The sequence below is a fragment of the Hyperolius riggenbachi genome, chromosome 3 (assembly GCF_040937935.1).
Source record: "Hyperolius riggenbachi isolate aHypRig1 chromosome 3, aHypRig1.pri, whole genome shotgun sequence".
Lineage (NCBI taxonomy): Eukaryota > Metazoa > Chordata > Amphibia > Anura > Hyperoliidae > Hyperolius > Hyperolius riggenbachi.
In genome coordinates this window covers 125,672,887-125,687,453 of record NC_090648.1, presented here as the reverse complement: position 1 = coordinate 125,687,453, position 14,567 = coordinate 125,672,887, and the positions used below count along the sequence as shown (strand labels likewise).

Below are 14,567 nucleotides of genomic sequence, written 5' to 3'. Positions count from 1 at the left end.
GCATTCACAGATGGCGGAAGCTGCTAGATGATGTGGAAATGCTGCTAGACATCTTGAAGGCTTGGAAAGTATTTAAAACGTGCTAAAAGCAAAGCCCCCGTTATAACTCAGGCATGCCAGTTAGTTGAGACTTCCTGTTGTTCCGAATAACAAGGACTTTGCTCCTGGTGTAACAGGACTGTTGCATTCTCATTGCGACGTTACGATTTGCAGTTTCAACCACAGCCCTAAGTGGTTGGAAGAGGGGTTATCTAGCTAAAGTTTCTCCTGGAAGCAGAATGTAGCCATCCATTCTGCAGATAAGGGATCCTGACTAGATAGAGATCAGATAGCCCTGCAAGATTCTCTGTACCATTGACTTGTTAAAAAAAAGATTCTCTGTACCAGAGATACTGGTGATATTTCACAGGGGAGACTTCAGAGTGAATTACACCAAACAGCCTAAAAAGCCAAGCAAGGAAATGCTTCTCTCCTCGATAGTACTGGAAGAATTACACACAGCTTTTACGAAGATAAATTTATGTAGCTTTTATGGGTAAGCTCCAGAAAAATGTGAGCAGTCTGGAACATTTAAACCTATTCTTTAACATTCAGAAGGAATTTTTCAAACTACAGTGTAGGAATCATTTTAAAGACTGTGTTGACAGCAGAACTCTGAAGCAAAAGGATAAAATCCAATCTGTAAAACAGTAATCACTGCAATGGGTACAACAGCTTTTTTTCTCTTTGTAATAAAAGCTTTACAGACGCCAGCAATACATCTTGGGGGGAAACTGTGCTGGTTTTAGCATTCTATGGTGGAAACACTGTCGAAGAATCCTAACGCCTTCACTCTCCATAAGCAACTGTCTATCAAAGCAAACCTGAACTGACAATAAACTCAAGAAATAAGTGTTTGTGTATGAGCAATAGTATAAAGATCTTTCCTGGTGTCTTGCACTATTTTCAATTTAAGGAGTTCCATTTTAAAGGGATACTGTAGGGGGGTCGGGGGAAAATGAGCTGAACTTACCCAGGGCTTCTAATGGTCCCCCGCAGACATCCTGTGTTGGCGCAGCCACTCACCGATGCTCCGGCCCCGCCTCCAGTTCACTTCTGGAATTTCTGACTTTAAAGTCAGAAAACCACTGCGCCTGCACGCCCGTGTCCTCGCTCCCGCTGATGTCACCAGGAGTGTACTGCGCAGACACAGACCATACTGGGCCTGCGCTGTGCGCTCTTGATGACATCAGCGGGATCGAGGACACGGCAACGCAGGCGCAGTGGTTTTCAGACTTTAAAGTCTGAAATTCCAGAAGTGAACCGGAGGCGGGGCCGGAGCATCGGTGAGTGGCTGCGCCAACACAGGATGTCTGCGGGGGACCGTTAAAAGCCCTGGGTAAGTTCAACTCATTTTCCCCTGACCCCCCTACAGTATCCCTTTAACTCTGCAGTGTGCACAGCAGCCATTTCAATGTGATGTAAAATTTCTCATGCTCCCAACAAAAATAATTACTGTATATTCTGGCGTATAAGACTACGTTTTAACCCTTGAAAATCTTCTGAAAAGTCGGATGTCGTCTTATATGCTGGGTGTCATTGATGCCGGGGTGATACGCGATGCTGATATGCGATGCGCGTACACGACATGCTGATGTTTATGCGCTGCTGATATGTGGTGCGCGATGTTTAATTAGCGTGTGCTGGAGATTCGGCAGTTGCAAGGTCTGGGACGCCCTGGGTATGGAAGAAAGAGATTGCACTGTGCCTCTTCCACCTGTCTGGCTCGCCCTATCCTGTTACCGCCTCTCAGATCTCGCTGCTGAGGACTGTAGTGAATATACGGCGAGTATATCCCAAACTCTTTATTTTACTTGGAAAAGTTGGGGGGTCGTCTTATACGACGGAATATACGGTACCTTTTGAGCATTTCAGCACTTCTTCTTTTTTTTTTTTTTTTTTTTTTTTAGGATTGTTTGTTCAGCCAAATAAAGTGTTTTGTTTTTATTTACTTTTCAGGAGAGGTGCCTGCCTCACTTGCACACATAAAGCACTGGGTTTATTATTCCTTGCCATAGGAAAAAAAAACACAGGTAATTTCTAAGTAGGCTTAATGCTACATGTACCCATTTATCTCATCATGTTACATGTATTTCAGGTACACGTTGAGGGAATAATATGGCTAGAAGGCGGTGGAAAAGAGAATTCAGGAGCAGTAATCTCAAGCCTGACTCTGGGTAGCCACCGGTAAGTATGCAGAGACAGTGCAGCACATCAAGAGTTTCAACTCTCCTCCCCCAGGATCCAAACGCTGGCAGCCATGTTTCTTCCGATCCACGGAGACTCTGGATCATGACAACAGACAGTCATCTTACTATAGGGGTACAGCGCCATGAGGAGGACGGAGGGAGAATTGCAGTGCTGGATCCCAGGGAGGTAAGTAAGTGCAGGGGCTGCTGCAGATCTCACTGTGGTATAATGTTTTCTGTTTTTAGGGTCTAAAAGCATGTGAAAAAAATGCGTGGCTTTTAGACCCTAAAATCTGTAAATAATCATACTGGTGAGACCTATGCTTCCTGTGCAAGCGGATTATTGCATGCAAGTCCCCCCATATTGAGCACTGCATTTTGAAAAGAGGACTCTCAATTATTGACTGTATTAAGATCCAGTACTATGCTATACTTTATATGCAGGAGTATGACCATTTCTGATTTAGTAAACTTCTGATATAGCACTACTTTGCCCAGTTTTTGGGCGTTTACTCTAAAGGGATTCTATTGTGGTTTTTTTCAAGGTCAAAGCATGTGCATAATAATTCATACTCTTATCAGTGATATCAACAAAATACATTTTATTTGATAAAAAAAGCGCAGGGTTGTTGTGGGCAGTTAGCTATGGCCCAAACACGGGTGCACCTGGCAGACTCGGGGCCCCCGAGCTCTGCCAGGGGCCCCCAAATTTTCATGTGACACCAAGTGGGGGTGTACAACAACAAAAAAGGTAGGTAGAGTCCGGGCACCAAAAAGCTGCAGAATCCACGTTTATTTCATCCCCACATACCGACAGAAAAGGGTGCACAGGGCTGGTCTACCAGGGGATTCACCCACACTGCCTCTGTATAAATGCTGAATGCAATACACACAAAAAGCAAATGCCCAGCCAGCAATCTGCCATTTTATATGGTCCACTAATAGCCCATCAGCCAATCAAGTATAATGGTATACACCCATGTCTGCAGTACCAAATCTAGCAGGAATTGCATAAGTTCAGCAACATTCAGGTGAGAGGGTTTGGTCAGACATGATCATAGACTGTCACCAGCAGGGGGCACCACTTGCAGGTATACCCTCTCCTTGCCCCCCTCCCTACCCATTTACCCGCATTTGCATACTGGAAGCTGCAAAAAAGAAATGTAAACACAAATACTAGTTAACTATGGCAACCTAGCATAAATCAGTTTTCACTTATCTCATTACATTAATCAGCTAAGTTTTTCCTCTGTTTGTGATGGGTCACTACAGACAAAATGCTGATCACTAATGCTGGGAATACACCATAAGTTTTTTGGGCAGATAGATGGCTCAATAGATAATTTCCGACAGGTTTGATCTGATTTTGATTGTTTATCTGATCGATTTGCTCATGTAAGTGAATGGAAACTGCTTGGAAAATCGATCGTCCAGTAAATCTGCTGAAAAAAACTCATCTGGTCCATTCACACTTAGGCGACTAGTGGACGTTTACAGCTAATCACCAGCTATAGTTAAGTGCTTTTTAAAGCGCTAGTGCAATGTTATTATATGGCAGTGATCTCAGTGCTGCAATCGGCAGCAATTAGCGCTAAATGCAAGCGTGCTACATGCAGCATTTTTTCGCGATTTCAGAGTGATTGCAATGTATTTCAATCATGAATCACAATCACGAAAAAATCGCGACAATATCCAGTGAAAAATATGCAATTATCATGTAAAAACGCCCCAACTAAACGCTAGCAATAATCACCAGTGTTTTGCAATTGTAGGTGTGAACAGGGCCTAATGGCTCTTTTCTACTAGCAATCGCCTAATGCAAACGCAAACGATTGTGATTTTTCATCAATTTTGTATATGTGATTGCAATTACGCATTTATCTTTTAAGAATGAAGCACAATCCCACTTAAAATCGAACCCAAACATTGAATTGTGAAAATGGAAAATACTTTTCGTGATTCCTAAACTTTTAAAGTTGCAACCCTAGCGATTTAAAAATCGCTGGCGTTTTGCAAATCGAATCACGCTCAGTGGAAAAGAGCCCTAAATCAGGCTACTTGCTATGGCAAAATTATTCAAATCCAGAAAAACATTAAATATTGAGAAAATGTTGTCAAAACAGATACATAAAATACATTGTAGAGGAAACATAAAAAGTATAAAAGTTTATTATAAAAATCTAGATTATAAGTTTGCAAGGACAGGGTTGCATCCTAGTTGTTTCTTGCAACTTCTATATGTTTTGTTATTAGTCACTGTCACATTTACAGTGGGTTGCAAAAGTATTCGGCCCCCTTGAAGTTTTCCACATTTTGTCACATTACTGCCACAAACAGCAATCAATTTTATTGGAATTCCACATGAAAGACCAACACAAAGTGGTGTACACATGAGAAGTGGAACGAAAATCATACATGATTCCAAACATTTTTTACAAATAAATAACTGCAAAGTGGTGTGTGCATAATTATTCGGCTCCCTTTGATCTGAGTGCAGTCAGTTGCCTATAGACATTGGCTGATGAGTGCTAATGACTAAATAGAGTGCACCTGTGTGTAATCTAATGTCAGTACAAATACAGCTGCTCTGTGAGGGCCTCAGAGGTTGTCTAAGAGAATATTGGGAGCAACAACACCGTGAAGTCCAAAGAACACACAAGACAGGTCAGGGATCAAGTTATTGAGAAATTTAAAGCAGGCTTAGGTTACAAAAAAATTTCCAAAGCCTTGAACATCCCACGGAGCACTGTTCAAGCGATCATTCAGAATTGGAAGGAGTATGGCACAACTGTAAACCTACCAAGACAAGGCCATCCACCTAAACTCACAAGCCGAACAAGGAGAGCGCTGATCAGAAATGCAGTCAAGAGGCCAATGGTGACTCTGGATGAGCTGCAGAGATCTACAGCTCAGGTGGGAGACTCTGTCCATAGGACAACTATTAGTCATGCACTGTACAAAGTTGGCCTTTATGGAAAAGTGGCAAGAAGAAAGGCATTGCTAACAGAAAGCATAAGAAGTCCCGTTTGCCACAAGCCATGTGGGGGACACAGCAACCATGTGGAAGAAGGTGCTCTGGTCAGATGAGACCAAAATTGAACTTTTTGGCCAAAATGCAAAACGCTATGTGTGGCGGATAACTAACACTGCACATCACTCTGAACACACCATCCCCACTGTCAAATATGGTGGTGGCAGCATCATGCTTGGGGGGTGCATCTCTTCAGAAGGGACAGGGAAGCTGGTCAGAGTTGATGGGAAGATGGTTGATGGGATGGAGCCAAATACAGGGCGAACTTGGAAGAAAACCTCTTGGAGACTGCAAAAGACTTGAGACTGGGGCGGATGTTCACCTTCCAGCAGGACAATGACCCTAAACATAAAGCCAGGGCAACAATGGAATGGTTTAAAACAAAACATATCTATGTGTTAGAATGGCCCAGTCAAAGTCCAGATCTAAATCCAATCGAGAATCTGTGGCAAACTGCTGTTCACAAACGCTGTCCATCTAATCTGACTGAGCGGGAGCTGTTTTGCAAAGAAGAATGGGCAAGGATTTCAGTCTCTAGATGTGCAAAGCTGGTAGAGACATACCCTAAAAGACTGGCAGCTGTAATTGCAGCAAAAGGTGGTTCTAGAAAGTATTGACTCATGGGGCCGAATAATTACGCACACCCCACTTTGCAGTTATTTATTTGTAAAAAATGTTTGGAATGATGTATGATTTTCGATCCACTTCTCACATGTACACCACTTTGTATTGGTCTTTCACGTGGAATTCCAATAACATTGATGCATGTTTGTGGCAGTAATGTGACGTAGTAGTGTGAAAAGAGCATTTAAATACTTATGGTGCCGGCTTCATCGCTACACATGGCAGTAATGTGACAAAATGTGGAAAACTTCAAGGGGGCCGAATACTTTTGCAACCCACTGTATGTTGTTTACCACCTACTGTATGTTTGTTTATGAATTTGCAGAGCACACAAAAGATGATGGCTCTATATAAATCGATAATGACTATAAAAATATAACTATGTTTGCACAACTAATGACTTTGTTTCATTTTTTTCTGGAAAATTAATTTGCTTGCACTGAGATAATCCAATTGGTGAATGCAACAGGTAATCCTACCACCACAATCATTTAGGTACTGACTGAGTAATTGCGGTAGCTTTTTTTTCAAAACCATTTCACCGCATTGTAAATTTCATCATGTTGCTACTGCCATCTTGTGGGAAATTATGGTATTAGGACATATATTGTAATTTCAACAATATGAGGATATTCTGGGTGACCATGAGCTATCTGGGTATTTCGGATTATGAGGATAATGCACACAAAAATTATTGGCTTACGATATAATTATTTTTATTTAGTGATTTATCTCATAGTTTTAACTGCACACTTCTCTAATGATTTACTTAGTTTAACACACATGGGAAAGTTTAGGATGCTTCTACATCAAAAGATTTCTTAACCACTTCCGAACCTTGATGAGTGAAATCTACGCCCTGTTTTGATCCTGTTATTCCTGACAGGGTGTAGATTTTAATCATCCCACCGCTACCGCCAATCGCATCGCTCTCTCCCCACCGCAGATCACTCGCCCTGCGGTCAGTATGACAGCAGAGCTGTGTGAGCCGGTCAGAAGCCGACTTCATTGGCCTGACCCTGTCATCACTGTAAGCCAATCCCATTAACCTACAATGATGGACAGCGTTCGGAGCTAAGGAAAGTGCGTCCTGACTGGCTCACATAGCTGGGACGGCAGAGAGAAGGGCCTGTGGAGATGGAGGAGCGGCGGATATGTGCGGCGATTTATTGAGAGGTGCCATTCTTTTGTACCAGTAGTCTCCTTAAAGAGGATCTCCAATGAAAATAATGTAATAAAAAAGTGATTCATTTTTACAATAATTATGTATAAATGTTTTAGTCAGTGTTTGCCCATTGTAAAATCTTTCCTATCCCTAATTTACATTCTGACATTTATCACATGGTGACATTTTTACTGCTGGCAGGTCAGTGGAAGGAGATGCTGCTTGCTTTTTGGCAGTTGGAAACAGCTGTAAACCGTAAAACTGCTGTTATTTCCCACAATGCAATGAGGTTCACAGACAGGAAACTGTCAGGACCATGGCCCTGACATCACACTGTAGGAGAGGTTTCATCACAATGTTAGCCATACAGAGTTCCCTGATGATCTGTTTGAGAAAAGGAATAGATTTCTCATTGGAAAGGGGGTATCAGCTACTGATTGGGATGAGCTTCAATTCTTGGTCACGGTTTCTCTTTAAGGGGCCAGAGACTGCTGGTGCGGAAAGGGTTAAAGCAAATTTGAAGTAATAAAAAACAAAGTACTTATGAGGGGGTGCTGATAAGTTCTGATGAGAGTTCTGAAATAACACTTTTATTTAACATATCCCCACCCCCGAGACTGATGCATTGGTACAGCGTAGTTGCAGCTTTTCTAGACAGGTAAAATGAAAGTCCTTTGATTGCGCCTTAAACTCCCTGGCATTCAATTTCTGTGCAAAAAGTGATTCAATTAATTTTCATAACCTTTTTTTTCCTGTAACTTGCCGAAATGGGTCACGCAAGGGTCTAGTATACAGTGCAGGAGAGTATTAACATGTATGCACGTCAATACTGTTCACAGCATGTTTTGTATGGACGTGTATAACTGTCAATACCGCTAGTGAGGTTAAAGCAGCATGTTTGACGCTGGAAAGGTCCTCAAAGCATTGCCCCTTCAGTTTCTTCAAGTTCGGGAACAGATAATAGTGCGAAGGAGTCAGGTCAGGTGAGCAGGGGTGGGGGTGGACCAATTGGAAACTCTCCCAATCTCTCAACTCTCTGAGCAGGGGTGTAACTACAGGGGGGGAGGGGCAGCCCCTGCAAGGGGGGCCCAGAGATGTAAGGGGGCCCCAACTATTTCAGTCCCACCAACAAGACTCCATCCTTCAGCCCAGGTGTTTTTGTGGCTGCACTTCTTATGAGTTTGAAGATTACAATGTCCACACTGGTTTTTTGACGGTTGTAAAATGGTTCTCCAGGCTTTCACAAGGGGTAGGCAAGGATAGGGTTTGAACACTGGGGGGCCCTATAAAAGTTTTCCTGGGGACCTCATGATTTGTAGTTATGCCCCTGTTTCTGAGAGAAGAAAGAGAAGCACTTTGAAGTCATACCCCTCCTGCACCTCTAGCCACACCCCTCGTCACGATTACCACAAAAGAATCCATAAGTAAAAGAAGTTGTTTTATCATTCCAACCACACTATCTTTACATAGATGTGTGCATTAATTGTAAAAGAGAGGTGAATGAGAAAGAAAGGACCAAGGGATGTGATACCCAAAGAGGTACTGTCATTTCAAAAAAGGGACAGTTGAGAACTATGCTGTGTCACTGTCATGCTTGTCAGAATGTACAAGCTACAATTGATGTAAAAGAACAAAAACACTATTTTATCAAATTAGCTGTATGCTGAACCAGCCCGTTTAGCAGACATATTAATCAATATGTTATCAGTACGGTACACTTAAGTTTGCATTGAAACATTGAACAGAATTACATAAAAGAAAGCATGCTGTAACTAAGCCCCAAAAATGGAACAGTTCTTTCCAATTAGATGATTGATTAATAGCTGGCCTTATCCTCGGGGGTTCCCATGCAGCTCAATGCCCTCCCTCACTATGTCAGAGCCACTTTCTCCCCCCCTCCCCCTGTAAATGTAATGCTGCCCAGAGGCATTATGGGATACATTCTGAAAGTCAATGCCCTAAAACCAAATTGTAATCTGGGCAGTGACAGACCTTTGGCATCAGCAGTCAATTCTCTCACTGCCCGAATCTATTGTCACCAGGCTCCCAGCAAGTCCCTGCTCTCTATGCCCAGAGCTTCCAAAGCATCTCTGTCACAACAGCGAGTGTCTATTGCGTCGTGCTACGGACAGGTAAGTGCAACTTCTCATTTTATACCTTCCTCAGCCAAGAATCTAAAAGGCATATCTACAGTGGGATGCGAAAGTTTGGGCAACGTCTTAATTTTCATGATTTTCCTGTATAAATCGGTGGTTGTTACAGTACAAAAATGTCAGTTAAATATATCATATAGGAGACACACACAGTGATATTTGAGAAGTGAAATGAAGTTTATTGGATTTACAGAACGTGCGCAATAATTGTTTAAACAAAATTAGGCAGGTGCATAAATGTGTGCACCACAAAAAAAGAAATGAAATCAAAATTTTGTAGATCCTCCTTTTGCAGAGATAGCAGACTCTAAATGCTTCCTGTAGGTTCCAATAAGAGTCTAAATTCTGGTTGAAGGTATTTTGGACCATTCCTCTTTACAAAACATGTCTACTTCATTCAGGTTTCATGGCTTCCGAGCATGGACAGCTCTCTTTAACTCACACCACAGATTTTTAATTATATTCAGGTCTGGGGACTGAGATGGCCATTCCAGAACTAGAGTTGGGCCAAACCTCCGATTTTAGGTTCGCGAACCGGGTTCGCGAACTTCCGCGGAAGGTTCGGTTCGCGTTAAAGTTTGCGAACCGCAATAGACTTCAATGGGGATGCGAACTTTGAAAAAAAAAATGTATGCTGGCCACAAAAGTGATGGAAAAGATGTTTCAAGGGGTCTAACACCTGGAGGGGGGCATGGCGGAGTGGGATACACGCCAAAAGTCCCCGGGAAAAATCTGGATTTGACGCAAAGCAGCGTTTTAAGGGCAGAAATCATATTGAATGCTAAATGACAGGCCTAAAGTGCTTTAAAACATCTTGCATGTGTATACATCAATCAGGTAGTGTAATTAAGGTACTGCTTCACACTGACACACCAAACTGTTCACTGAACAGAACAGGTATGCAGTGGCGGGTTCACTGAACAGAACAGGTATGCAGTGGCGGGTTCACTGAACAGAACAGGTATGCAGTGGCGGGTTCACTGAACAGAACAGGTATGCAGTGGCGGGTTCACTGAACAGAACAGGTATGCAGTGGCGGGTTCACTGAACAGAACAGGTATACAGTGGCGGGTTCACTGAACAGAACAGGTATGCAGTGGCGGGTTCACTGAACAGAACAGGTATACAGTGGCGGGTTCACTGAACAGAACAGGTATGCAGTGGCGGGTTCACTGAACAGAACAGGTATACAGTGGCGGGTTCACTGAACAGTACAGGTATGCAGTGGCAGGTTCACTGAACAGGTATGCAGTGGTGGGTTAACAGTACAGGTATGCAGTGGTGGGTTCACAGAACAGGTATGCAGTGGTGGGTTCACAGTACAGGTATGCAGTGGTGGGTTCACAGTACAGGTATGCAGTGGTGGGTTCACAGAACAGGTATGCAGTGGTGGGTTCACAGAACAGGTATGCAGTGGTGGGTTCACAGTACAGGTATGCAGTGGCAGGTTCACAGAACAGGTATGCAGTGGTGGGTTCACAGTACAGGTATGCAGTGGTGGGTTCACAGTACAGGTATGCAGTGGTGGGTTCACAGAACAGGTATGCAGTGGTGGGTTCACAGAACAGGTATGCAGTGGTGGGTTCACAGTACAGGTATGCAGTGGTGGGTTCACAGAACAGGTATGCAGTGGTGGGTTCACAGTACAGGTATGCAGTGGTGGGTTCACAGTACAGGTATGCAGTGGTGGGTTCACAGAACAGGTATGCAGTGGTGGGTTCACAGAACAGGTATGCAGTGGTGGGTTCACAGAACAGGTATGCAGTGGTGGGTTCACTGAACAGGTATGCAGTGGTGGGTTCACAGAACAGGTATGCAGTGGTGGGTTCACAGAACAGGTATGCAGTGGTGGGTTCACACACAGGTATGCAGCCAGGGACAAGCTAAGCCTAACTAATCTTTCCCTATGAGAGAGAGTGTGCAGCAGCTCGCCCTACTCTCACTAATGCAGGCAGGCACACGAGTGACCGTAATGGTCGCCGCTGCCTGCCTTTTAGTAGGGGGGAGTGGCTCCAGGGGCTAGTGTAGCCTAATTGGCTACACTGTGCCTGCTGACTGTTATGTAGAGGGTCAAAGTTGACCCTCCATGGTGCATTATGGGGCGAACCGAACTTCCGCAAAGGTTCGCCTGCGGGACGCGAACGCGAACCACGGAAGTTCGCATGGAACCGTTCGCAGGCGAACCGTTCGGCCAAACTCTATCCAGAACTTTGTACTTGTTCCTCTGCATGAATGCCTTAGTGGATTTTGAGCAGTGTTTAGGGTCTTTGTCTTGTTCCATATCCAGCCTCTGCGCAGCTTCAGCTTTATCACTGATTCCTGGACATTGGTCTCAAGAATCTGCTGATACTGAGTGCAATTTATGCGTCCCTCAACTTTGACAAGATTCCCAGTCCCTGCACTGGTCACACAGCCCCACAGCGTGACGGAACCACCACCATATTTTACTGTAGGTAGCAGGTGGTTTTTTTGGAATGCTGTGTTGTTTTTCCTCTATGCATAACACCTCTGGTTTTGCCCAAATAACTCATCAGTTTTTAGCACCTTATTCCAAAATGAAGCTGGCTTGTCCAAATGTGCTTTAGCATACCACAATCGGCTCTGTTTGTGCTGTGGGCTTCCTCTGCATCCCTCTTGCATACAGCATCTCCTTGTGTAAAATGCGCCGAATGGTTGAACGATGCACAGTGACTCCATCTGCAGCAAAATGATGTTGTAGGTCTTTGATGCTGTGGGTTGACTCTAATGGTGGCCATACATGGTACCATTTTTTCATACAATTTTACCATTTCTATGTAGTATAAGGGTAAATTAAGTGAATATACTTAAAGGATAATTTATCCCTTATATTACATAGAAATGGTAAGATTGTATGAAAAAATTGTATCATGTATGGCCACCATAACTGTTATCATTCGTTGCTTCTGTCTATCCGAGATTTTTCTTGGTCTTTCCCTTCAGCCTTAACTTAAACTGAGCCTGGGGTCTTCCATTTCCTCAATATGTTCCTAATTGTGGAAACAGACAGCTGAAATCTCTGAGACAGCTTTCTGTATCCTTCCTCTAAACCATGATGGTGAACAATCTTTGTCTTCAAGTCATTTGAGAGTTGTTTTGAAACCCCCATGTTGCTACTCTTCAGAGACGATTAAAAGAGGAGGGAAACTTAAAATTGATCCCCTTAAATACTCTTTCTCATAATTGGATTAACCTGTGTATGTAGGTCAGGGGTCACTGAGCTTACCAAGCCAATTTGAGTTCAAATAATTAGTTCAAAAGGTATTAAAATCAATAAAATGACAACCGTGCCCAAATTTATGCATCTGCCTACTTTTGTTTAAACAATTATTGTGCACTTTTCTGTTAATCCAATAAACTTCATTTCACTTCTCAAATATCACTGTGTGTGTCTCCTATATGATATATTTAACTGACATTTTTTTTACCGTAACAACCAACGATTTATACAAGAAAATCATGAAGATTAACAAGGTTGCCCAAACTTTTGCATCCCACTGTGTAAGGCATATTTATACTTGTAAAAGAAGATTCAACAAATGCAACATACATAACAATACCTATTTACACAGATATGCTTTTTGATGTTACATACACTGAATGTACATAATAAAATGCATTCAATAAATGTGAAATGCCTTTTGGAAGTAATATAGTAACTAATGGAAAAACTCACAGAGGTACCCAACAAAATGTAGCAATGTTTGAGTCTTTGGTGGCTTCTATGTTAGGTTTATATCATGTGCTGGGCAACCGAAGGGCCACAGGAAATAAGATGATTTGCCAATACAGAGTGCTTTCTGAAATGGCCAATCAGCAGTTAACTTCCTTCTGCCCTTCCGCCTCAAAGAAAATGAATCTAACTGGTTGTTCTAGGATGAAACACTCTACCCATTGCACTGCCTTTTTCCATATGATTTTCACTGCATATATCAGGCTGGAAAAGGATGGCATCACAGATGTTAAGGAAATATGCTGTCATTATAAATATATTATCTTGTCATCCTTGGTTTCTAATGGAGTGCATCTATGGTTATTTTGTCAAGTGGCATCTCAACTTCCATTGTGTGAGAATAGGTATTGCCAGTAGATGTAATAGGATTTAATTCTACTGATTGCAGTGTCTACCAGGAGCAATTTGTAAGATATGTATGATGTACATGGGCAGCTACATGTATTTAATGCAACAAAATCAGACATAGCCAATGTAGATTGATTTAGCCAGGTTGATTGACAGACACATAGTTTTCCCAACATACTGGAAAACCTCTGTATCATCCCATTTTCTCTATAGAAAAGGGAACCTTTATTAGACCTGGGGCCCACTAGCAGCGCTTACAAGTGCTTGTGATTTGAAAAGCTCCTACTAATGTAGTGGTATAGGTGACTTTTCAAAAAAGTTCCATAGCTCAAGTGGGATCACATACAAAGCATTACATTAGCAAGAGCTTTTCAAATCACAAGCGCTTACCAAAGGCTTAGAAAAGCACTGCTAGTGGGTTCCAGGCATGAGTAGAGCATAATGCATTGCATGTAAAGCATCCCATTCTGCTCTACTCATCATGCTGTAAGACTTTACGCACATTATTGTGCTTAAAGGACCACTATCACGAAAAAGTAGGCCATTTAAAATCTGACAGAACCAACAGGTTTTGGGCCAGTCCATCTCCTCGTGAGGGATTCTCTGGGTTTTCTTTGTTTACAACAGCATTTCCTGAACAGCAGTTGCAAAGTCTAACTGACAAAATAGTGTGCAAGTGAGTAGAGAGGCTGGCTGGTATCTTACTATTTTGCCAGTTAAACTGCTGTTCAGGAAATGCTGCTGAATACAAAGAAAACCCCGAGAATCCCCTGAGGAGATTAACTGACCCAAAACCTGTCGGTTCTGTCAGATTTTAAAGGACCACTATCACGAAAATCTTAACATTTAAAATATATGTAAACGCATACAAATAAGAAGCAAGTTTCTTCCAGAGTAAAATGAGCCATAAATTACCTCCTAATAATTTCTCCTGTGTTGCTGTCACTTACAGTAAGTAGTAGAAATCTGACAGAACCGACAGGTTTTGGGATAGTCCATCTCTCCATAGGGGATTCTCAGCATGGCCTTTATTTCTTATAAAGACACTCCTTGAAAAAGATTTATACAAACATGCTGGCCAGCCTCCCTGCTCACTGCACACTTTTTTTGCAGTTGGACAGAGCAACTGCCATTCACTAAGTTCTTTTGAAAATAAAGAAAACCATGAGAATCCCCCATGAGGAGATGGGCTAGTCCAAAACCTGCCAGTTCTGTCAGATTTCTACCACTTAATGTAAGTGACACCAACATAGGAGAAAAGTAATGT

General features: G+C 42.6%; 1 protein-coding gene across 3 annotated transcripts in view; it reads left to right on the top strand.

Annotated features, from left to right (window-relative positions):
- The first annotated feature begins 9,048 nt into the window (after positions 1-9,048).
- The window catches only part of SLC4A5 (solute carrier family 4 member 5), a 184,851-nt gene continuing 179,332 nt past the window's right edge, over positions 9,049-14,567 (top strand). For 2 of the 3 annotated variants that reach the window (XM_068274893.1, XM_068274891.1), the window contains exon 1: positions 9,049-9,180. The gene's annotated coding sequence lies outside the window, so the exon portion shown is untranslated. The remainder of the gene's footprint in view (positions 9,181-14,567) is intronic. The other variant, XM_068274890.1, reaches the window with a different exon arrangement.